Here is a 26,287-nt window from a genome sequence, read left to right as displayed (position 1 = left end):
GGTTTAAACATCCTAAGAAGCAAATTGACTATCAGTATGATATTAGCCCTTTCTCATCGTGGTTACAGCTATAGCCTTCATGGTAGAACCATTCCAGAACTGTTACATTTTTCACTAGAACCAGTCAATGTCTAACCTCCCATGAAATATGAGCCCCAAATACTTTAGAGCAGGTAGTCCCCATGGGGGTGAAACAACCCCAGCGGGATTATGGAAATATGTGAGACACAACTGGGTCATCATGAAGATGGAAAAGGGGACACACTGATGACATTTAAGCCAATCCAGTTTTCTAGCAATTTAAGGGACAATTTCATCAAAGAAGAATAACTCTGTACTCTTCACAATCAAAATCTTGACACTTAGGTGAGTTAAAAACTCATTAATGACGTTAGAGACCAGAACATAACTCAATCTTATAAGAAGTCTAGTATATTTTTTCTTGATTTTAATATACACAGAAATTTCCAGGAATATATGACCATCTGAGGGAAGATTATCCTTTATTGGTTTGAAATTTTGACTGTCAATAATTTCATATGATTATGTCACTGGTGACAAGAGCTTTGAGTGTAGCTAGTGTTTGAGGAGCTGAATTTTTAATTGGCATTTTTATAAGAAAGAAACCCAGTCTCCGTATCCTCTTAAGGATATCGACAAGCACAAATGGAGTTCATGACAGGGAAAAGTAGTAGATATGTTTAGTTAGACACATTCAGAGGGCCTTGGGTTAGGATTTGGGGTTTGATCTGATAGGATGTGGAAACTCATTGTTGATTCTTCAACAAATGAAGAAGGTGCAGAAGAAACTGCAATGGAATCATCTTAATGTCTACATCTGCAAAACCTACCAATGATTTCATCTTCCCATGAGGTTAATTAGGCAGCAGACTGTAAAGGAGTAAGGGTCAGGAGCCCTGGGTACTAGCCCTATTTTGCTTCTTATAAGCTATGTAATCTGAAATGAGTCACACAAAATGCTCTGATATGAAGTTTGTCCACAAAGTTGGAAGAATTATATCTGCCCTATCAGCCCTCAAAGACTGTTGTAAGACATATAAGATAACACATATAAACATCTTTGGTAAATTGAGGAGAAGGATGTAAACGTAAGGCACTAACTCAAATAATACAACTTAAATTTGAGAGTAATAAATGTCTCAATTAGCAGTAAACTTTCAATACCAAAAACTCAATTAAAAAAAAACTACCGCGGGGCGCCTGGGTGGCGCAGTCGGTTAAGCGTTGGACTTCGGCCAGGTCACGATCTCGCGGTCCGTGAGTTCGAGCCCCGCGTCGGGCTCTGGGCTGATGGCTCGGAGCCTGGAGCCTGTTTCCGATTCTGTGTCTCCCTCTCTCTCTGCCCCTCCCCCGTTCATGCTCTCTCTCCCAAAAATAAATAAAAAACGTTGAAAAAAAAATTAAAAAAAATAAAAAATAAAATAAAAAAATTTATAAAAGGGATAATTATTCACTATCACTAAGCTTTAACTTTTGGTGCCACATTTTAAAACTAATCTAAATGCTTGGAATAAATGCACCATAATTTTTAGTGAAAATGATTACTCACTTGTCCAAGCAATCATCTAGAAATAAGTTTACTCTTTTTCCCTTACCAATTTAAGATCTAGATAAGACTCAAAATTTTGACATACCAGTCCATTTAGCTCTTTGGGGCTATATAAACAATCATCACATTCCACAGGATCTTCTGGTAGATATCCATAATTTAATGTAAGAAAAATATTTTAAACTAGTTGTAGGCTTCCTCTTCAATAGGTGCAAAATAGTCAATACCACCACTAACTCTAAATGCAACAAAATTAAGGTGAACAGGAAAAACTACAATTCAAGACATCAAATTATAGATAAAAATTTAAGCCTGTAGATTAGAAAATAATTACATTCTCATATACACAGTACATATTGTGTACATATTTTACATCAAGAAAAAAATCCTACCTGATCTTGGCATAAGAAAGAATTGTGTTTCTCTTGGGGTGCCTGGGTGGCTCATTTGGTTAAGCATCCAACTTTGGCTCAGGTCATTATCTCACGATTTGTGGGTTGGGCCCTGCATTGGGTTCTGTGCTGACAGCTCAGAGCCTGGAGCCTGCTTTGGATTCTGTGTCTTCCTCTCTCTCTGCCCCTCCCTACTCATGCTCTTTCTTTCTCTCAAAAATAAATTTAATAAATAAACAAACAAACAAACAAACAAATAAATAAATAAAACATTTAAAAATAAATGAAAGAATTGTGTTTCTCTTGAACAGCTGGACTTTTTTTAATATTTATTAATTTTTGAGAGACAGAAAGAGACAGAGAATGAGTGGGGGAGGGGCAGATAGAGAGGGAGACACAGAATCTGAAGCAGGCTCCAGTCTCTGAGCTGTCAGTACAGAGCCCAACCCAGGGCTCAAACTGTAAGATCGTGATCTGAGTTGAATGAAGTTAGACGCTTAACTGACTGAGCCACCCAGGCGCCCCACAACTGGACTGTTTTTAACTTATGTGACTTGTAAAATTAATTTGAATTCCTTTTGCTGCTCGTTGTTAGAAAGGTTAGAATCAGGTTTGTGTCTCAGTTATTGGAAATATTTAAGATGTTGTGGTAAACGTCTATTATGGACTCATTGCTCATTCTATTTTATGTTCCTACCCTACCTCTCTGCCATCTTCTTTTTATTTCTTTTAATTTTAATTATTCCTTATTTAAAATAACTTAATAAACTGCCTTAAAATACTTTTTAAAAACAACCTATTTCTTTCTTTCCAATCTTTATATTTTTTCTTGCTTATTTTTTTTAATATTTTAATGTTTATTCATTTTTGAGAGACAGAATGTGAATGGGGGAGGGGCAACGAGAGAAGGAGACAGAATCCGTAGCAAGCTCTAGGCTCTGAGCTGTCAGCACAGAGCCTGACATAGAGCTTGAACCCACAAACTGAGAGATCATGACCTGAGCCGAAGTTGGATGCTTAACCAACTAAGCCACCCAGGTGCCCCTTTTCTTGCTTTATTATGCTGGATAGAACCACCAGTATAAGGCTAAAGTAATATGAAACATTCTTATTTACAGCCTCAGAGTGGTGGCTTTCAACAGGATTTTCTTTTGTTTGTTTGTTTTGGTAAATACTCTTTATCAGCTTAAGGATGTTCCCTTCTATTTCAGGTTTCCTGAGAGTTTTTATTATAAATGGAAATTGACTGTTATCAAATGATTTTTCTGTGTCTATCAACCTATGATGTATCTTCTATATTATGTTGATGTGATGAATTCCATTGATTGCACAAATTTGCATTATTGGAAATAAACTCATTATTGGAAATATTTCGAATATTGCATTATTGGCTGGTTTTACTATTCTTTTTATAAATCCCTGGATTTGGTGTCACAATATTTTATTTAGGATTTTTATATCTAGATCAATAAAAAAGATTGACTTAAGGGGTGTTTGTTTGTTTGTTTGTTTGTTTATCAAGCTCTTGTCAGGTTTTGTTATTAAAGTTATACAAATCTTACCTAAAAAAAGTTGGGAAGTGTTCTTTTTTCCTCCATATTCTAGAAAAGCTTGTGTGACATGCATTATTTCTTCCTTTACATATTTTGAAAAACTCATTGGTGATGTTATTTGAACTTGAAGTTTCCTCTACAGAAAGGTTAAAAATTTCTTTGCCATTTATAGAATTCCTTGATTTTGTATTTCTTCCATTACTTTTGGTAAGTTTTATTTTCCTAGGAATTTGTCTATTGTATTAAAATTTTCAAATTTACTGACATGAATTTGTTCATAATGCATCTCTGTGATCTTTTTAATATCCCCCTTTTCATGCTTTCTCATTTTTTTATAGCATCTCACCTTTTGCCTTGACAACTAATACCTGATATTTAACAATATTATTATTTTTTCAAAGAGACTATATTTTTACTCTATTGATTTTTTAATTATATACTTGTTTCCCATTTCAGTATTTTCTGCTTTTATTATTTATTTTCTTTCTCTGGCTTATTGTGATTTCAGTTTGTTGGCATTTTTCTAACATCTTGGAACGACTGCTTAGACCATTGGTCTGTTCTTTGTATGATTTCAATCTCCTGGATTTTGTTTGAGATGCTCAGGGTCACATCCCTAAGCCAGGGTGATCACCCAAGTTATGGCCATTGCACAATGCCTGGGTGGCTCAGCTGGTTGAGTGCCTGACTCTTGATTTTGGCTGAAGTCATGATCCCACAGCTTCTGGGATCCTGCCCCGCCCAGGGCTCTGAACTGACAGCACAGAACCTGCTTGGGATTCTCTTTCTCCCTCTTTCAAAATAAATAAATGAACATTAAAAAACCCTGATCCTTCTTCATAATGCTAAGATTACAATTGCTCAGTGTCCACAAGAATAGCCTGCAATTTACCCTGGGTTTTGAATACCACCTTTTGAGAGCAACTAAGCTGTTTTTCATCTCCTTTCCTACCAGGAATACAGAATGGCTCCTCCCAGTTCTTCCAAAGAGTTATCTTCTTTTGTAGCAGCTATTACTAAAGCTGGCCCTGATAGGAACAATTTTGTTTACAATTCTACATTCCTCAGTCAGGCTAGAAATGAAAGCAGCTCCTGCTACACAAAAACCATATACAACTGCTAAAGTGAATGAGAGAAACAAACAAAATATATTGTTTGCCTGGTCTTAAGATTATATTGTCATATTTACCTTCTAGGTCAAGGTCCAAAGATTCATCTTATGAAACAGTAATATAAAACTTCTAAAAACATGATAATTCCCAATGCTGGCAAGAATGTAATGAAACTGGTCCTCTCCTATATTTCTGGAAGAATTATAAATAGGCATACCCTTCATTAAAATAAGTTGACAGCAGGTATCAACTTTTCAAAGGCTATTCTTGTGAAGACTGAGCAATTATAATCTGAGCATTTTGAAGAAGGATCAGTTTTTTTTATTTCAATATTCATTTATTTTGAGAGAGAGAGAGCGAAAGCGAGTGAGCAGGCATGTGAGCAGGAGAGGGACAGAGAAAGAAGAGGAAGGAGAATCCCAAGCAGGTTCTGTATTTCCTTCTGGGAATAATTTGCAAAAATGTATCAAGAGAAATAAGAAAATTAATAACCCTTTTATTCAGTAATTCCACTGTTAAGTAATCTAGTCTTTAAAAATTTTGCCATATGAGGGGCACCTGGGTGGTTCAGTCAGTTAAGCGTAGGACTTCAGCTCAGGTCATGATCTCATGGTTCATGGGTTCGAGCCCCACATTGGACTCTGTACTGACAGCCCAGAGCTCGGAGCCTGCTTCATACTCTGTGTCTCCCTCTCTCTCTCTCTTTCTGCTCCTCCCCTGCCTGCACTCTGTCTCTCAAAAATAAATAAACATTAAAAAAAATTACCAAATAAGTTTATTATAGTAGAATATTAGTGATAACCTAAATTTTCAATAAAAGAAATGATTGAGAAAATTATAATACATTTATAAAAATTTAATGTTATGCAGCCATTGATAATGACTATGAAGATAACCTAGCAACTTAGGAAAATGCAGATGATACTGATGTAAAGTATAGCATACAATTTACAAAGACCACATGCATATTCTGATTATAAATATGTACACATAAGTATATGAAGAGAAGACCAGAAAGAAATGTGTCAGAATAATAGTGATGTTTTGTCAGTATTATGTGTCATTGTTTTCCCTTTATTTGAATTTTGATTTTGTTTTCAAAGTTACTGTGATACTTCTTTAAGAAAAATATGTACGTTTTCAAAGGAAAGAAAAAAATTCAGACATTTAAATTTATTTTTAGGTAACAGTTCTATAAATGGAATGCAATACATTAGATTATTAAAAATATCATTTTCTAAATCCTACATAAAAAAACTTTTAATTTGGAAGTTTCCTATGGGATTTTTATTGAAGATTATGATGTTATGTTGTATATCATCCTACCACTATACTTCTCATCTGGAAAAATGTCTGCCTGAGAAGAGAATCAGACATAAACTAATAAGTTCCACAGAAGACTTCACTAAAGACTTATAAAATAAAAATCAATTTCTATTAAAAAATTTACAATTTGAATGCACCTGGGTGGCTCAGTAAGTTGAGCATCAATTCTTGATATCAGTTCAGAGTCATGGGATCAAGGCCCACATCAGGTTCCTCACTGAGTATGGAGCCTGCTAGGGATTCTCTCTCTCTCTCTCTCTCTCTCTCTCTCTCTCCCTCCCTCCCTCCCTCCCTCCACCCTTCTCCCCCACTTGTGCTCTCTCTCTTTCTCTAACATAAAAAAATTTAAAATATCACAAGTTGAAACACATACTATTAATCATGTCTTATACATCTTCAAACTTTTGACTCAGCACTCTAAAACTATAAGCTATAAAATTATATTCTAAATTTTAAAATATTAAAATACTTTTAACATATTACTAAAATAGAGGTTTTAAAAATGGGATCAGTCATAAATTTAAAGAAAAGTGATTAGTAACTTACATTTTTCCTTTGTTTAAAATAATCTCAAAATTAAATGTACTCAAATACATTCTTTTGGAAGAGAGAGAGAGCGCACAGCAGGGGAAAGGGATAGAGGGAGATAAAGAGAATCCCAACCAGGCTCCACACTCAGCATGGATCCCTATGCAAGGCTTGATCCCAAGACCCTGGGATCATGACGAGCCAAAATCAAGAGTCCGAGTGATGCTTAACTGACTGAGCCACCCAGGTGCCCCTGTATTTATATACATTTTAAAGCAACTGTAATGAGCGGCACCCGGGTGGCTCAGCTGGTAGACTGACTTCAACTCAGGTCATGATTTCACAGCTCATGAGTTCGAGACCCTGCATCAGGCTCTGTGCTGACAGCTCACAGCCTGGAGCCTGCTTCGGAATCTGTGTCTCCCTCTCTCTCTGTTCCTCCCCTGCTCATACTCTGTCTCTCCCTCTCTCAAAAATAATTAAACATTAAAGTAACTGTAATGAAAACTCCTAGTAAATCAACAATATGTGGAAACATCTTTAACTTAATAAAAGTCATCTATTACAAACTAGCAGGATATATTAACTGTAGAAGCATTCTAATAAAATCTAAGTCAGGATTACTATTACCATTAGTAGTTAATATTGCCTGACTGTGCTAGGAAATACAATAAAGAATGTTGAAAGAGGGGTGCCTGAGTGGCTCAACTGGTTAAACGTCCAACTCTTGATCTTGGCTAGGTCATGATCGTGAGATTGAGCCCCCCATCACACTCTGCAGGAAGGAGAGTACTTGTCCTATCAGATATCAAAACATACAACAAATCCATAGTAATTAAAACTGTGTAGTATTCAATGATTGATAAACAAATGAATAGGGGAGCTAAATAGTTGGTCCAGAGATAGATCCATGCATGTATGATAGGTTAATATAAAAGTGGTATTTCAAATCAGTGGGAAAAGTTCTTATCTCTTGAGAAAAAAATGATGTCAGATTTCTATCTCCCAAAAAAAAAAACAAAAATGGAATAGGGGCTTTCTTACATATGACAAACTCTAGAAGTCAATGACCAGAAAAAGGACAAAGATTTGAGTGTGTAAAAAGCAACACTTCCATAGAAGAAAAACACTACAAACGAGTTAAAATCCACATAGTATGATAGAAAATATTTGTAGAATATAACAAACCAGCAGTTAATATCCCAAATATATAAAAAGCCCCTATGAATCAATGAATAACAACCAAAATTAACTAATAGATAAACTGGCAAAAATATAACATATACTTCATAGGATTAAAAAAGTAAAGATGTCTAATAAAAATATGGAAATGATTTTTAATAATGGTAATAATACAAAAATCATAATTAATATACCAGTAGGGGTTGTTCTTCACTTGGAAGTTTAGAAAAAAAAAGAACTAAAAATGTTCAGTGTTGGTGAAGATGGGAAGAAGTTGGCACTCTTCTTTACTAACGATGGGGTGTGTATTTGTACAATATTTTGGTGGACAGTCACAAACTAGTAAAATTTGGTTTTTTTCTTTTACTTTATTTTTCATGGAGATATATATGCTCTCAAGCATATAAAGTGCACTAATATTACTTATGCAATTCACTGATTTTTTACACATGTATAATATCACATAATTACCACCAGCATTAAGATATGGTAATTCCTGTCATCACAGATTAGTTTCACCTATTCTTGAATTTCATGTAAAAGAAATCATATATTTAGTATTCATTTGTGTCTGATTTCTTTCAAATACATGTCTGAAAAATTCATCCATATAGCTGAGTGTATCAGTAGTTCAAATTCTTTGTCAATTTCCAGGTGATAAACATTTAGATTATTTCTAATTCAAGGTTGATAGGAATAAAGCTATTGTGAATGTTCTTGCATATGTCTTTTGGTGGGCATATATCCTCATTGCTGCATGATTGCTGTGTCATAGAGGTGGAAGATCTTTAGCTTTAATGGATATTCCCAAACCATTTTCCAAAGTGTTGTATTAATTTATATTCTCACAAACAAGATATGAGAGTTCCACTTGCACCATATGCTTCCCAACATTTGTTATTGCCAGTCTTTTAATTTCAACCATTCTCATGAGGATGTGATGGTATCTCCTTGTGGCTTTAATTTGCATTTCCCAGGTAGGTAATGATGTTAAGCACCATTTCATATGCATAATTGGTCATTTGCATATCCATTTTTTGTGAAGCACTTCTTTCTAATAAAATGTGAAATGCACATACATGAATGAACCCAGTCCTTCCACTTCCAGAAGTCTATTCTCCAAAAATATTCACCCTATTTCTGCAAGAAATTTGTATATTGAAGCATTGCTTATCATACCAAAACACTGGAAATAATGACACATTTTGTTTAGGGAAACAGAAGAAACTGGGTAGCTATCTCTAACTAAAACTAAAGCTATTTCTGAATCAGAAATTGTTTCAAGACAAGAATATTTTGTTAGTTGAATCTTTAATATATCCGAGGGCACTGGGGTGGCTCAGTCCATTAAGCGTCTAACTTCAGCTCAGGTCATGATCTTGTGAGTCCATGGGTTTGAGCTTCATGTCTGGCTCTGTGCTGACAGCTCAGAGCCTGGAGCCTGCTTCAAATTCTGTCTCCCTCTCTCTCTCCCTCTCTCTCTTCCCTTCCCCTGTTCGCACTCTGTCTCTCTCAAAAATAAACATTAAAAATTATTTTAATATATCCACATGCTTTTTGCTTCTATTTTAAGGAGAAAAGCCATACTAATAATGAGCAGGAAAATCTACTACACATGCTCAAACTTTTTATTCTAATCCTGGGTCTTCCTTCTGAGAATAGTCCAGCGCCTGACCTGGGTGGCTCCTCTCTTTGCCCTCACAGCACTCTCTGCTCCCCATGATCATTACTCTTACATTAATTGCTCTCCCCTACCCATACTATACACCTCTTTTAGGTAGGGATAAAAGCTGATTCATTTTGATATCATATCCTCCAGCACCTAGCACAATGCCATGATGGACACTAAATACATATCTGTTGAATAGAACTAAATCTGAGAATAACAAAAATAGCAAAAGCCTGGACAAATAGCCAATCTCAAAATTACTGGTTTGTAGACTGCTATTGGTTGAAATTATAGGTCATTTTGCAATGAACTTGTCACATAGTCAACTAGCTTCCATGATTTTTAATATATAATTTTTAATCTTCCTTGCCTTGCTGTTTAGTACAGGAATGAGGATGTGACCCATATCTGAGACAACCAGTTATAGAATATCTCCATGGCTGGGATGCCTGGGTGGCTCAGTCAGTAAAGCATCTGACTCTTGATCTCAGGGTTGTGAGTTCCAGCCTTACATTGGGTGTGGAGTCCACTGAAAGTAATAATAATAATAATAATAATAATAATAATAATAATAATAGTATTACTAATACTACTAGTAATAATAATAATATCTCTGTGGCCATAGTGCTATGACATAAGATGACCTTGTTAGAGCAAAGCTCAAGACCCTTGTGGAAGAGACTTGCTCTCGCTCTGATGTGAACAAAAAGGCATGTAGCCCTGGTTACAGGAAATGGTCATCTAGCAACCATCCAGGCAAACAGCCTGAGAACGAAGACTAAAACCAAAATAGAAGAGAAATATAACCAGGTCCTTGATCAAATGCTTGTTGTCTACATTACCAGTGGAATTTTTCATTTTGTGAGCCAATACATTTCCTTTCTCACTTAAGCCACTTTGGGTTATATTTTCTGGGGTTTTTTGCAAATGAAATTATCTTAACTAATACAAACTCTAAGGAGTTTACTTTAGGGGTGCCTGGGTGGCTCTGTCAGTTAGGCATCTGACTTCAACTTAGGTCATGATCTCACAGCTCATGGGTTCGAGCCCCATGCCAGGCTCTCCACTCTCAGCGCAGAGCTCTCTTGGGATCCTCTGTCTCTCTGTCTCTCTCTCTCTCTCTCTCTCTGTCTCTCTCTCTCTCTCTCTCTCTCTCTCTCTGTCCCTCCCCGACTCTCTTGCTCTCTCAAAAATACATAAAAATTTTTTTAAAAAGTTTACTTCAAAATCAAAATATCTGGCCATGGACTCTCTTCAGAGATATTTCAAAGGCTATCTCAGCTCCAAATCCATTATAAAGCATTCTCAGACAACTCCAGGAGACACTTTTATCACCATCCTGTAACTCCAGAGTACCTCTTGTTTATACCTCTCATTTATAGATGTTACTCTTTTGTAACACCTATTATATTGTTATATTGTATTATCAGTCTTCTCTTATTTTTTTTTAAATTTTTTAATGTTTATTTATTTTTGAGAGAGAGAGACAGAGACAGAGAGACAGCACAAGTGGGAAGGGACAGAGAGAAAGGAAGACACAGAATGTGAAGCAGGCTCCAGGCTCTGAGCTGTCAGCACAGAGCCCAGCGCAGGGCTCGAATTCGTGAGCTGTGAGATCATGACCTGAGCTGAAGTCAGACTGACGCTTAACTGACTGAGCCACCCAGCCTCCCCCTCTTATTATTTTTGTATATTGCATTCTTAATAATTGAGCTCATTGACTATCCTTGTGTTTTCTGCAATATTTTGCAGGCAGTAGATTGCTGATTAAATTCAATTAAAAGTTAAATAATTCTTTAAATTTTCTGTATCAGTCAGAAAGATAGACCTATGGTGTTGAAGGAAAATGTCAAAGTCAAATTATTGAAAATGTATAAATGACAACAGCACTTGAAATCACTTTAAATGTTTGCACTAGGGACTTAACCTAATTCCACATATGACACAAAACACTTTTCCATGTTATAATACATAACAGAATACTAATGCTTTACCTAGTGCTACATTTTAGAGAACACTATGTATATAATACAGTGCCAGGCACCTCCTCCTTCTTGCCTCAAAGACTTTGTGCTTGTCTACACTTATAATCTGGTTTATTATTGCTCATCTTTTAGGAATAGATTTCCCTGAATCTGTAGATTAAAGTAGATTTCTTAATTATAAATTCTCACTATATCTACATATTTTCTTCATTGGGTCTATTACATTTGCCATTATATAAATATCTATGTTTAAACCCATCTGTTCTGCTAGACTATAGCATACACCAGAAAAGGGGCCAGAGCCATTTTACTCTCCTGTGTATTCACATTGACTAGAATGTGACTGGAAAATCCTCAATGAATACCTGTAGAATGAATTAACATTGCAGGAGATAGTTGCAGATTAACAATAAGTCCTCAAGAACAGTCAATGTAACTGTGCCCCTCATCTCTGCTGTCTTTGGTAATCAGCCAAAACACAAGCTTCTTTAATCCACTATTCCCTTACATGCTATCTTTTCCATACTATCCTACACTCCTTCCTCACTTGTGATTCTTCTTCCCATAGCTGTCCTACTTCTCAGGCCTCTGCAGAATTCTCGAGTTCCTCCAACAATCCTTTTTATATTCCCAACCTAGTTAAACAATGTTCCTCTGCCTTCCTAGTCTTACCAGAAACTTGGAATCCCCTATGAGAATTTGTCTTCCCCTCAGCCCCCTCAAGGCTATTTTCTCAAACTCCAAGTACCACAGAGTCCAGGTAGCACATGAGGGTAGGGGAAAGGATGGTTCTTCTATATCCCATTCTTGATTTCGGCTCAGGTCATGATCTCATGGTTCATGAATTTGAGCTCTGTGTTGTGCTCCATGTGGTCAGCGCAGAGCCTGCTTGGGATTCTCTGTCTCCTCTCTTTCTGCCCCTGCCCCCCCCCTTTCTCAGAATAAATAAACTTAAAAAAAAAAAGAGCGCATTAAAAAAAATTTGAGCTAATGGTTAAGTGCTATAAAGTGGGGTAAGAGCAAGTCAGTGGCTGAAAATGGGTGGGCTATAATAGGTAGGAGGGTCGTAAAAAGCCCCTTCAAGAAGATGATACTTGAGAAGAGATATCAATGAAGAAAGAAAAAGCCACCGGCAGAGAGAAGAGCAATGTTCCAGCTCCCAAGGCAGGAAGGTATCACTGTATTCCAGGGGCAGCAAAAAGAATAATGTAGGTGGAAGAGAGTGAGCAAGGCTGGAAATGGTAAACATGAGGTTGTGTAGGCAGTAGCCAGATTATGTAGGACCTTGTAGGAGTTTGGATTTTTTTCTAAGTGAGATGGGGAGTCACTTGGGGTTTTGACGAAGATAGTAGCTTGATCTAATGGTTTTAAAACATTATTCTGGTAGCTGTGTAGAGAATAGTCCAAAGTGGGGCAAACATGAAACTGAGTGGCCAGACATGACACTCAGTACACCCAAGGATGTGACGATGGGCAAGAAAAAGACTTAGAGAGAGGCACAGAGGAGAGTGATGAAGAACATGGACTCCAGCAATTCTACCTGGGTTTGAACCCTGGCTCCCCCTATCTTATGCTGGGTGACCACAGCAACAATTTGATGTCTCTGTGTTTCAATTTATTTGTATATAAAAATAGGGATAATAGGGGCACCTGGGTGGCTCAGTTGGTTAAGTGCCCAACTTCGCTCAGGTCATGATCTCACAGTTCGTAGGTTCAAGCCCCACGTCAGGCTCTGTACTGACAGCTCAGAGCCTGGAGCCTGCTTCAGATTCTGTGTCTCCCTCTCTCTCTGCCTCTCACCACTCACGCTCTGTCTCTCTCTCTCTCTCTCTCTCAAAAGTAAATAAACATTAAAAAAAATTTTTTAAATAGGTATAATAACACCTATTTACTTCCTAGTGTTGCTGCAAAGATTAAATAAGTTAATACATATTCAATACTTAGACCCAGTGCCTGGCACAGAATAATCCAGTAAAAATTTTATCTATAAGCATTCACAGACCTGGGTGGAAATCACAGGTGTATCAAATGGCATCAGAATTGATCATTTACAAAAGCTACAGTGAGTGTTAGTACAAGGTGCTGAGGAAGCACATAGGAAGAGTTCCTACCTAGTCTTAGCACAGTGATTGGGCACATAGTAGGTGCACAAATAATTATTTACTGTGGTCAAATTATATGGTCTTTTCTTTTTCAGATGGATCTTTTGGGTATTAACTTTAATTCCATAAAATGCTATTTCTGGTACATAAGAGTGATTAATCTCTTGGTTTATTTGTTATGATAGAAGTCATTTTTACTTTTAAGTATTTTTATTAATATTTTCTCTTAAGATCTTATAAATTTATTTAAGCCCAGTTATTCTTCTAAGAAAAAAAAAATGTTACCCCTTGATAACAAATAGATAACACATAAGATACAACGGTCTCTCCACATTTCCAAGTTGTGACTGCACCAATGATTTATTAAATGGACCCCCCACCTTTGGCCTAAAAGCATCATTGCCTTCCCTAATTTATTAGCAATGAGTCACCACAGCTCAAGAACATCTTACAGATTAGAGATGGGAATAAAATGAACCAAAACAAATGGACTTGTAAGAAAATGTAGTGAATGACTCCGTGTCATTACTAAAATACCACCACAGGAGGGCCCAGTGTCTTTCCTTGAGTGCTGTGTGTTCTCCAGAAGAAAGACCTTTAAGCCTTGTGACTCCCAAGGACAAGCACATAAAGGAGATGAATCACTTTCCAGTTTTCATCAGTGAATCATGGTTGAGATCACCACTACTTAATTTGGGCTTTTCAAATGTATGAGTCATCACACAAGCCCCTGCATTCTAAATTAGAATGAGAACAGATCTCGTGATGTTCAGGCAAGTAGCTCTAAGGGGTCTTTCTTCCTGGAAGCAGGGCAGTTTGACGGGGACTGGAAGAACGGGTGCAGCACATCGGATGTGTTCCAGCCAGCCAGCTCAGGCCCTACACTATCGCAGCAGCTCTCTGGAAATCAGCCCAATTGAGTCACGTCCTGAAGTTAGAGGATAGCGAGAACTCTGCCAAGGATATAAGTAGTGTGCATAATAGCTCTGCTAAAACCACATGATCCAGAGACACTGTCAGGCATGGGGAGCCTACCAACATAGCTCAGGTGTTTCCTTCTTATATCAAAGATGTTAGCACTTACACTTATCTCCTCTAATACAAGTCACACTGTCATCCCGGGAGAGCTCCACAATCCCATGGATGACCTACTGGACTCCCCAGCCCCTGGTTTCTTTGACCTTCTTAGTGCTAATAACCTTCATCTCACATGTCCCTCTCCCACCTCTCATATCTCATACTCCCACGTCCACCGGAGATTGCTATAGTCTTACCATTACTTGGAACCCTTCCCTCTCATAAAGCTTGAATTCAAACACTCCACTCACTGCAACCTTCTGCCTCTCTCATTCAGATACTACCATTCTATTATTCAAACTCGTCATGACTTCCACACACCCTCCTCTGTCTCCCAATGTCAGCCCCTCTTGTCGTCACTTCCTTTCCAATAATAGTTGCCACAGCAGTAGTAATAGCAATAAGTAAGTAAGAGCAATTTACAAGAGTAGTGACTTTTTTGAGTCCTAAGCATCTCCTTGCCTTCCCATCATTTAATTCTCAGGGCTACTCTGTGAACTAGATGTTGAGGGCCTCAGTCAAGCCCTCCATGCTAAGCCCATTCATTCAAGTTCTTGAACTGAATATGTAGACACTGCTCATTATATTACAGTGCAACTGCACACACTAGACGCCTAGCCATCATTCTAAAATCTAGGACAACGTGGCAAGATGGCACTGGTGGCTTAGTGAGGAACTGTACCTGGAACCTATCCGACTAGATACAGGTTTGTAAAACGAGGTTTCCTCAGCCTTATAAAGTAATTATACTGAAGTCTGGGTGTGACATATTTCAGAATATAAGAGACTTGGTAAGCCCCTATGCAGGGCTTCCTGCAACCTGGTAGGACCTCATCCTGGTGAAGTGAAACATGACCACCATCAACGTAGGCAGTTGTTCTGTGAAGAGCTAAGGAAACCTGAGAAGCTACACTCACCTCACAGATCTTGGGTGAGATACTTGAAAATCCTTTGCTTAGCATGTATCCTTTGCTCTGATAACATCTATATGTTTATGTGACAGAGTTTGCCAAGCCTCCAGCCTGACTGTCTCCTAATGTATTACTACAGATAAATTATTATCCTGGTTTTACAGATAAATAGTATAGCTTCTTATCACTTCAGCCATTCTCTTGCCAACAATTTCAACTCCCTTCCCCAATGGTAATTTCATTGCACCCACCTGTCCAAACCTCTATCCAGCTGAGATTTGTCTCCTGTGTCCTGTAGAACAATACAGGCAAGTTCCTACTTGACATTTCCCTTTGGCTATCTCACATACTCTTCAAACTCAGCATGTCCAAAACTGAGCTCATCTCCTCCTCAATACTGCTCCAACTTGTTGACTGGTGCAGCCAGTCACCTAACCTCAAAAGTCCAAAACCTGCACATGAACCTTTCTTCTTCCCCTTCCTCATAGCCCAGTTCCAAGCAAACACATGCTGATCATTTAGTCTCTATTATCTCTCAAGGCCATGCACTCCTTTTCATTACCACCATCACTCAGTTCAGACACCTTTAGTCTGGATGAGTCTGGTCTGCTCGCCCTGCAATTTGGTCTGCTCCCTGTAATTCATCTCTATACCGCAAACAGTTTTTTCTAAAGGGAAAACCTGGGGCGCCTGGGTGGCTTGGTCGGTTGGGCATCCGACTTCGGCTCAGGTCATGATCTCACAGTTGTGAGTTCAAGCCCCGCGTCGGGCTCTGTGCTGACAGCTCAGAGCCTGGAGCCTGTTTCAGATTCTGTGTCTCCCTCTTTCTCTGCCCCTCCCCTGTTCATGCTCTGTCTCTCTCTGTCTCAAAAATAAATAAACGTTTCAAAAAAAATTTTTTTTTTAAAAATAAAGGGAAAACCTGGTAACATCCTATGCTTAATACTTTAAATGATTTTTCCCACCATTTTCAAGATAAAGTTCACATTAGTATACAAGACCCTTTGTAAGCGGTCAGTATTTACCTCTTCATCTCTCTCTAGCCACTTGCCTCTTGCATTCTAGCTCCAGATACACTGAAATACTTGTAGGTCTATCAATTGCTCTCATACCTTCAAGTATATTTTATATGTATTTCCTGTGCTCAAACACACACACACACACACACACACCACACTCATATCTGCCTACCTGTATATGCATAAACACTATATCCCAATTTAGTTGTTACTTCCTTGCTCCTCAGATCTGCAGAATTTCCTATCACCACCTCACTCTCAGGTTGGGATTAAGTAATCCTCATATGCATTCCTGTGTTACCCAATCATAATAGTTAATACATCATATTACCATTATATATTTCCTTATTTCCCTCATCCAACATAAAGTCCCTGAAGAGCCAGAAATATTTATTATTCAATCCTCAGTGTTAATTCAATGTCAAGTAGTGCATATAAGGTGCCCAGTGATCATTTGTAGAAGTGATTTGGTCTGAGATCTCAACTCTCTGAGAATACATACTATCCAGGTATATATACTCCTCACAGAATTTCCCAGAGGGATAAAACATTAAGGAGCTTAAAACTAGAGTTACCCCTCTTTATTATGGGCTTTTAAAAAATTTTTAGAATCGTATGTGACCTATGAAAATTCATTTAATCAGTGACCTAGGAGATTGTCCTATAAACCTCCAGCTAGGCTGATTTTATATGGTTTACTAAAAATGTGATATCTTTTGCTTAACAGTGTATGTGTGTGTTTAATTATACACACATACACTCACATTATTTTTCTGCTGGTGTGTAACAAATTACCACAAACATACTGTAAACAACACAAATTTATATCTCACAATTTCCAGGGGTCAGGTGTCCAATACACTTTAGGTGGTCCTCTGTTGAGGTTCTCAGAGATTGTATGAAATCAAGATGTTAGCTGAGCTGTCTTCTCATGAGGAGGTTCTAGGGAAGAATCTGTTTCCTAGCCCATTCAGGTTGTTGGCAGAATCTAGTTCTTGTGGTTGTAGCACTAAGGTCTCCATCTTCTTATTGGGGGCTGTTGGCCAGGGGTCACTGTCAACTCCAGAGGTTTCTCACAATCCTCAACATGCGGCTCCCTCTGTCTTCAAGCCACCAATGGTAAGTTGAATTCTTTTCATGCTTTGAATCTCTGACTTCTGCTTCTCCGACCACTCAGAGAAAAACTTTCATTTTAAAAGGTTTATGTGATTAGGACAGGCATACCTGGATACCCTCACTCTCTTAAGGTCAACTGATTAGTAACCTTAATTTCATCTGTAAAATCCCTATTCCTATGTAATAAAATCAGAAAGTAACACCAGAGGGCAGAGATCAAGGACTAACTTAGAATGCTGCCAGAATACTTAGAATACTGTCCAACTTTTCTTCTTATGAGGACACCAGTTATTAGATTAGGGTCTATGCTAATCATGACCTCATCTTAGCTTGATTATATTTCCAAATAAGGTCACATTCACAGATTTTAGGTAAACATGATTTTAGGGAGGAATTATTCAACCCATTATATTATTTATCCTTGCATGAATTTCACAGTTTCATGCCATTAAACAAAAGCAACACCCACAAATCTTTTTGAGGTATCTCTTCTCCATCTCTGGTTTCTGCTCAGATGGCTGAGGGACAATACCCCTAGGTTTCTCAGACACCCTCTGGTTTGATTGATGGGAGCCCTGTATCACACCCTTAATCTCCTAGAAGAGTCTTATGCATGACTGAATACTTTGACCTATTGGCCTTTCTGTTGTTTTGACAAAAAGATGAATAATCACACAACCCTCTATACCATGTTTTCAGAAGCCACTTCTGACATTCAGAATCTTTTACCATCTGGAATGGTTGAAACTTTTCACAATTATCCAGACTTTTATGTTTACCAGGATTTTTTTTTCCCTTCAAAATATTTCTTTTTTCAATTAAGGAGTGCACCTGTTGTGATGAGCAAAGTGTGATGTATGGAACTGTTGAATCACTATACTGTACACCTGAAACTAATATAACACATATGTGAGCTTACTAGAATTAAAATAAAAACTTAACAAAAATTAAATCACTTCTTTTTTCTTAGATTTTAGTATAAGCAGCAAGAAGAAACAAAGAAGCTCCTTCAACCCTTTGCTTGGAAATTTCCTTAGCTATTACATCCAAGTTGTCACAAAATTCTGCTTTTGACATAACCAGAGGCTACAATTTTTTCTAAGCTTTCTGCCACCACATAAGGATTTTCCTCCTTCCTCCAGTTCCAATAACATGCTTTGTACTTCCTTCTGAGTCCTCACCAGCAGTGTTCTCAAAGCCCAAGTTCCTAATAACAGTCTGTTCATGGTGATTTATGATTTCTCCAAAACAATTTAAGTTTTCACTATAATGCTCAATTCCTTATGAACTTTCATCAGCTGCATCTCCAGTGTCCATGTTTCTGCTAACAGTCCGTTCAAGGCAATTTTAGGTCTCTCCTATCATAAACCTCAAAATTCTTCCAGCCTCCAGCTATTGCCTGATTCCAAAGCCACTTTCAGACTTCAGATATTTATTATTGTGGGGCAGACCTCACTTTCAGGTACTGGAAAATCTATATTACTCTTTTATTGTGACATAATTACCACACACTTAGCAGCTGTAAAGAACCCACCCTTACCATCACACAGTTTCTGTGGATCTGTAGTCTGGGTTAGATCTGTCTTAGCTATGACCTGTGCTTTAGCTACGTCCTCTGCTTAGGATCTCAAATACTGAAATCAAGATGTTGGCTAAGCTGGAGGCTCTGTATGAGAATTTGTTTTCAAGTTCATTCACGTTGTTAGAAGAATCCAGTTCTTTCTGGCTGTAAGACTAAGGTCTCCATTCACTTTCTGGCTGTTGGCTAGGAGTCACTTCCAACTCCTACATATCACTGACATTCTTTTTTTAAAAAAAAATTATTTATTTTGAGAGAGAGAGAGGGAGAGTATGTGCACGCAAGTGGGGGCAGAGAGAGGGAAGAAGAAAATCTCAAGTAGGTTCTGAGTTGTCAGTGCAGAGCCCACTGTGGGGCTCAATCTCAGGAACCATGAGATCATGACCTGAGCTGAAATCAAGAGTTGGATGCTAAACTGAGTTACCCAGGCGCCCCATCACTCAAATTCTTCAACTTGTGGATCTCTCCATCTTCAAGCCAGCAATGTTGGCTGGAATGTTGAATTCCTCTCATGTTTTGAATCTCTGACTTTTACTTCTTCAACTAGGGAAAGAAAACTTTGCTTTTAAAGGATTCCTATCATTAGGTTAGGCCCACACCTGAATAATGTCCTTATTTTAAGGTCAACTGATTAGTAACTTAACTACCTCTGTAAAATTCCTTTTTCCAGGTAACATCACGTAATCACAAGAATAACCCCATCTTGGAATTCTGCCTATTACATATCTTTGCACTAAAAATACTCTAAAAACGTATCAATAGTAGTGACTCTGAGTTTTCATTTCTTTCTGCTTTTTTATTTTGTACAATTAAAAAATATATGACTTTGCAATCAAGAAAAATGCAAAATGATACCACCATTAGTTTAATTAAATCACTGTGGCCTTATAGAATCTTGGAGTTATCTGCTCACCCATTTGTAACGACGACAAGCACATGAAGTACTGATTACAAAGATTGCATGGCCAATTTTCAGAAAGCTGGTTCTGTTGCATTGTAAGCTTTTCCTACAAACACAAGTACACACACGCATTTCTAATAAAATAGTCTTCTTGCTGTTGAGAATAGGTAGTTTAAAGTTGTGCCTGTCTTCTCACTCTATCTACTTTTATAGCAAAAGAATCACAATGCTAAGGCTCCATTAGGTATAACCAACTATCTGCTTCCAACTGAAATAGCAGAGCAGGATTGCATAATGCAGTTGGTTTTTAGCTTCCCCACTCACTCGCCAAATGTTTATGAACTCCCACTACATGCCAAGAACTCGGGTACAGAGTTACAGATGGTACACTCTGAACTCAAATGAAGAGTTCAAAATTTCTCATTTTGCCCAATAGGCAAGTTTCTTATTTTGCTTAAATATTTATACTTTAAATATTAACTACCAAATTTTGGAAGGCATTTAAGATATTCTAAAAGTGTCTTCACAATTAAACAAAAAGACACCTTCAGTCTAACCACTGTTTATTTCCTACTTCTTAAAAAACTGAAGTTAAAAACAAATTTGGCAAATTGTAATTTTTCTTCCAACATGACCTTTGGTTGACATTCTCTGGGATATTTTGACAAATAAGAATCTGGCAAAAGACCAAAGTTAGATACCTTTGAGGTCACATACCTTTACGATCACATCTCTTTGTCTTCATCATCTGTTGTTTGGGAACATACCGTAGTTACCCCCAAATGCCACTTTGAAAAAAATCTTCTTGGCTTAACCTTAGCCCAACCCAGCCAATCCTCCAAATCAACCCAGCAGCAATTCTGGCAGACCTTGGAGAAATGGAACACCAGGCTGTTGTTCATGGGCTGTTTCCACTGGAGCATACTACATTTTACAGGGGAAAGATGATAAGTCGTTTAGAAGGTCTACTCCTTGAGCAGTGAAATATTATAGTGCAGCCTGACATTTTAACATAACTTCAAAATTCTTGACTAAATAAATTCCTAAACTTTACATTCAGTTACTGTTCTCCACCTGCTTACAATTAGTCATCCTGCACTGCAACTCTCCTGGCCAGAATTGGAGCAGGTGGGACTACAAAGAAAAACCCAAAGAAGTTCAATGGGTCCTGGAGCTGAGGACAGGTAAGGAGGAAGAGCCCAGCCTGACAGTGGTTCTTTGTCTATTCCCCTTTTCAAGTTCCTCTGCCCCATTTAACTGTCTTCCACTAGCTGCCTTGCCTTTCCTCATTTAAGAAATCTTCCTGGCTACCATTAATTCTCAAATGCTGCCCAAACATCCCCAATTTTTCATCCTTCTGCTAACACTGGCCCTTCAGGTGCTAAACACAGTCATGTGCTTCTAAGGGCTCAAAGTTAAAAGTCACATTTTATCAAGTACCTTTTTGATGTCAGGCCCAGAATTAGGCCGTGGGTATCAGGAAGGGAACTAGACCCACTCTCTACCTTCAAGGTCATAGAAGAAACAGTCACACACACAAGGGTCTACACTGCATTAAGTTTTTATGTGAGAGCACGAAATGTGGATTTACCCTGAATTGATGCACTAAGGGAGGCTAAATTTTAACACCCTTCAATACTACCAAACCTAATCAGGTACAAGACAACAAAAATTTTCCAAAAATATTTGGGTGTGTGTTGAATTTGAGGTAGGACTGCTTTCCAGGGAACACTAACAGTGGAACAAGTATATTTCTAGAAGAAGTTTGTATGTTAGGAGAAAGTGAGATCAAGTTTGTGAAAGAGGTGCATTGTGGGAGGTTTCGGGACATGCTATGTATCTGTTTATCTCAGTAAATTCTTTGCTCAGAGATAAAAAGGAAGTATGAAATGAGTTTGGTTCACAAATATGGGAGGCAGAACATGAACAAATGCATTTCTAAGTGCTTATCTTGGCGAAGAGCAATGCAGTGTGGCCTCTTTGCAAGTCAATACGTAGAACCATAGAGAAAGAATTGGTGAGGCCTAAGGTCATCCTTTTCCCCAACATGCTTGTAAAGCATTTGGAAAAAAATATGATATTCCCTTGCAATGTTATAAAGACTGCTCTTTGTAACATTATTATATGTCCTTCCCATGGAAAGTTCTCCCCATTCAATCTTTTTTTCATTACTAGCAACCAAAGACACATATTTGCAACCTAATTCTAGGGTTGAAGGCCATGAACTTGAAAGACAATTTTCAAAGTTGCATGTTTCAACCTATAATAAAAATGTTTTTGAAAAATGGGCTAGAAATAGCACAGATCCCACAAAGGGTGTGGCAACCCAGGCCAACTGGGGGATACAGGAATAGGGTGAGAGGAAACTTCAAAGTTTCCTCTGGAGGCTGGTCTCTCTTCATTCTTCTTTTACTCATTCCTTGCTCATTAATGGAATATTTATTATGAGCCACTTCTCCTTCTCCATGCCGGTCACTGTACTATGTACTGGGATGTAGAGATGAATCAACAGTTCAACTGAGCTCCTCAAGATACTCTTCATCTAAGGCTGAGAACAGGAAGGTACATGATATAATAGAGTATCAATTAGAGTATAATAGAGTATAATAGAGGAAGACACAAACCAGGACAGGCACCAAGCCCCAAGGCATACAAAGGAGAGTGTACCTCCTTCACTAAAGTGAAGGGAGTCAAGGAAAGCTTCTTGGAAGAAAGAACATTTGAGTTGAATCTTGACAGTGTTAAAAGATTTTCCTACGTGGAAGAGAGACATGACAGAAGAGAGAAGTATATACAAAGGCCTAAAGATAGGACACCTCACAAAATGCTGGGAAACAAGAATAACTCAGAACAGCTCTCTTCTTTCCTACCATCTTTGTATCACTAATGATGATGGTGATGATTTTAACTTTCTCATAACTCAATTCAGGCTGGTTATGAACTTACATGTCCCACTGGGGGTCTACCAACTACCACAGAACTACCCTTGTGTATGAATTACCTCTTTGTACAGGCTTTGCTGCTCTTGAGGTTTGCTTCCACAGTGTATCTGTGGGCTGGTTGAAAGTGACCATCCAACACTGGGAAGGACCTACTGACCCTGGGTTTGCCCTTTGGTAAGCCAGAAGGAACAGAATTCTAGCCAGCCTTGAGGTTGTCTAGCTATTGTGTCTGCCTCCCAGATTCCCAGCAAAGACCAGGAGGCCACCATGGCTGGTGAGAAAGAGCTTGGAAACAGCTTTCTCTGGACATTGAGAAGGAAGGGCCTTTAAGTGCTGACCATGTCCTCAGGAGAGTGTAATTCCACATCACACCGGCAAGGAGTCATAAGAACAAGACTGTGTTTTGTTCAGTCAATGTGCCACAAATTCTCCAACTACGAAGAAAAAAGGATGAAGAAATGTAATTTAAGTTCTTAGAAAGTAGGGCAAAATTTCATTACAACATTTTAAAGGCAAAACTAAACAAAGCCAGCACCTTGCCTAAGCATAATGCAGCATGACCTATGATTAAACTGACTCCTTGGCCTGCTTCTGTGCCAGGGCTATCATGTGCATTATTATAGGCCATAGAAATGGCCAATATTGATATTAATCTGCTTGTTAATCATTAACTTATCTAAATATAATTTTTTTATGTTTTAAACAGCTTTATTGACATATAATTTACACATCGGAAGTTTCACTGCCCCCCACTAAAATTTGCCTCAGATTAAACGTACCGTTCGATGATCTTCAGTAAAATTAAATTTAGAGTCATCGCCACAATCCCATTTTAGAACATTTCCATCACCCCAAAAAGATCCCTCATGCCTATTTGCAGCCAAACCACTTTTCCACTTCCAGCTTGAGGCAACCACTAATCTACTTGCTGTCTCTATAGGTTTGCCTTTTCTGGACATTTGGTATAAATGGAATCTATAACAATAGATCTTTTGCATCTGGCTTTTTCCAATCAGCATAATGTTTTTGAGGTTCATCCATGTTGTAGTGGGTATCAATAGTTCATACCATTTTATTGCTGAATAATATTTCATTATATGGGCATTATGGACATATCACATTTTATCTATTATATTTTTGCCTTAAATTCTATTTTACTTGACATTATTAGAGCCACTATAACTTTTAAAAAATATACGTATTTTATTTTTTTTAATTTTTTTAAATTTATTTATTTTGAGAGAGAGAGAGAGAGAGAGAGAGCAGGGGAGGAGCAGAGAGATAGGGAGAGAGAATCCCAAGCAGGGTCCACAATGTCTGTGCAGAGCCCAACGCGGGTCTTGAACTCACAAACTGCGAGATCAGGACTTGTGTTAAAATAAAGAGTCATATGCTTAACCAACTGAGCCACCCGGGTATCCCATGCCACTATAACATTTTTATGGTTACTGCTTTCATGATACATACACACACAGGTACACAGATATATATATATATACATATATATATATATACATTACATATATACATATGTATATACATATATATACATATATATACATTTGTCATATATACATATATATGTCATATATACATATATATATACATTTTTTAAATATTATATTTTTTAAAGTTCTAGATTTACAGAAAATTGTAAAATACAGAGTTTCCACACAACTCACATTAATTTTCCCCTATTATTAACATCTTACATTGGTATGGTACATTTATTAAAATTAATAAACTAATACTGATACACTATTATTAATTAAAGTCCATTCTTTAATCAGATTTCCTCAGTTTTTCTTTGTCCTCTTCTGATTCAGGATCCCATCCAGGAGGCCACATTACATTTGTTTATCATGTCTACTCATTCTCCCCTTGACATGAGAGTTTCTCAGACTTTCTTTGTTTTTGATGACTTTAACATATCTGAGGCATCCTGGCCAGGTACTTAGGTCATACTTAGGTCAGCACCTCTTACCCAACCCCCTTCAGTGAGGTTGTTTACACATTTTTAAGACATACAAGAGAGACAGTGTTGTCACATACTGGATTCAATCTTGGGATTCCTCTACCTCCTAAATGATTTTTTAATAGTTGCATAATTGAAGTTCACTCTCTTGGCTCTAAAGTTTTGACAAATGCATAGTGTCCTATATCCACAATTATATTATCACACAAAATTCTTTCAACACCCTAAAAAATTCCCTGTACTTCATCTACTGGGACTTCCCCTGCACTCCCATCTCCTGTCAACTCTGATCTTTTTTACTGTCTCTAGTTTTCTCTTTTCCAGATTGTCATATATTAGAATCATAGAGTATGCAGCCTTTTAAAAATGGTTTATTTTGCTTAGTATATGCATTTAAAATTTATCATGCCTTTTTATGGCTTCATGTCTTTTTATCACTGAATAACATTTCACTCCACAGTTTACCTATTCACCTATTAAAGGACATTTTGGTTGTTTTCAGCTTTTGGCCATTGTAAATACAGCTACTATAAACATTCATGTGCAGGTTTTTTGTGACACAAGGCTTCAGATCAGTTGGATAAATATCTAGGAGCACATTGCTGGCTCATAAGATTATGTTTAGCTTTATAAGAAACTGCCAAACTGTCTTCCAATGAGTCCATTTCTATGTACCCACCAGCAATAAATGAGAGTTCCTATCGCATCCTTACCAGCAACAAACAGGTATTGTCAGTTTCCAATATATGTTTGTCAAATGCTTTTACTTTCAACATATTTGTTGAAATTTTATTCGGATTTATATCATGCATTTTTTGTATTTCTGTTCTGCTTTTATTGCATTTAATATTTTCTAGTGCACCACTTAAATTCATTTGTAGGATGCTGTTATGAACTAAATGTTTGTGTCCCCCTAATGTTCATATGTTGAAGCTCTAATCCTCACTATGATGGTATTTAGAGGTGGGGCCTTTGTAAGGTAATTAGGTTTAAATGAGGTCATGAGGAAGGGCCTCCATATTGGGATTCATACCCTTATAAGAAGAGGAAAAGAGACCAGAATGCTTTCTCTCTGCCATGTGAGGACAAGCAGCCATCTGTAAGCCAGGAAGAAGGTTCTCATCAGGAACTCAATCTGCAAGTACCTTGATCTTGGACTTATTCTCCAAAACTGTGAGAAATAAGTATCTGTTGTTTAAGCTGTTCGGTAAAGGGTATTTTATTACAGCAGCTTGAGCGGAGTAATACAGATGTCTTTTACTATATACATATATATAATATGTACATATTATATATATATATATATGTATATATATATATATATATTAGTTATTTTCTGGCATTATTT

This window comes from Panthera tigris, chromosome C1, assembly GCF_018350195.1.
Source record: "Panthera tigris isolate Pti1 chromosome C1, P.tigris_Pti1_mat1.1, whole genome shotgun sequence".
In the NCBI taxonomy this organism is placed as follows: Eukaryota; Metazoa; Chordata; class Mammalia; order Carnivora; family Felidae; genus Panthera; species Panthera tigris.
This window is presented reverse-complemented; position numbering follows the sequence as displayed.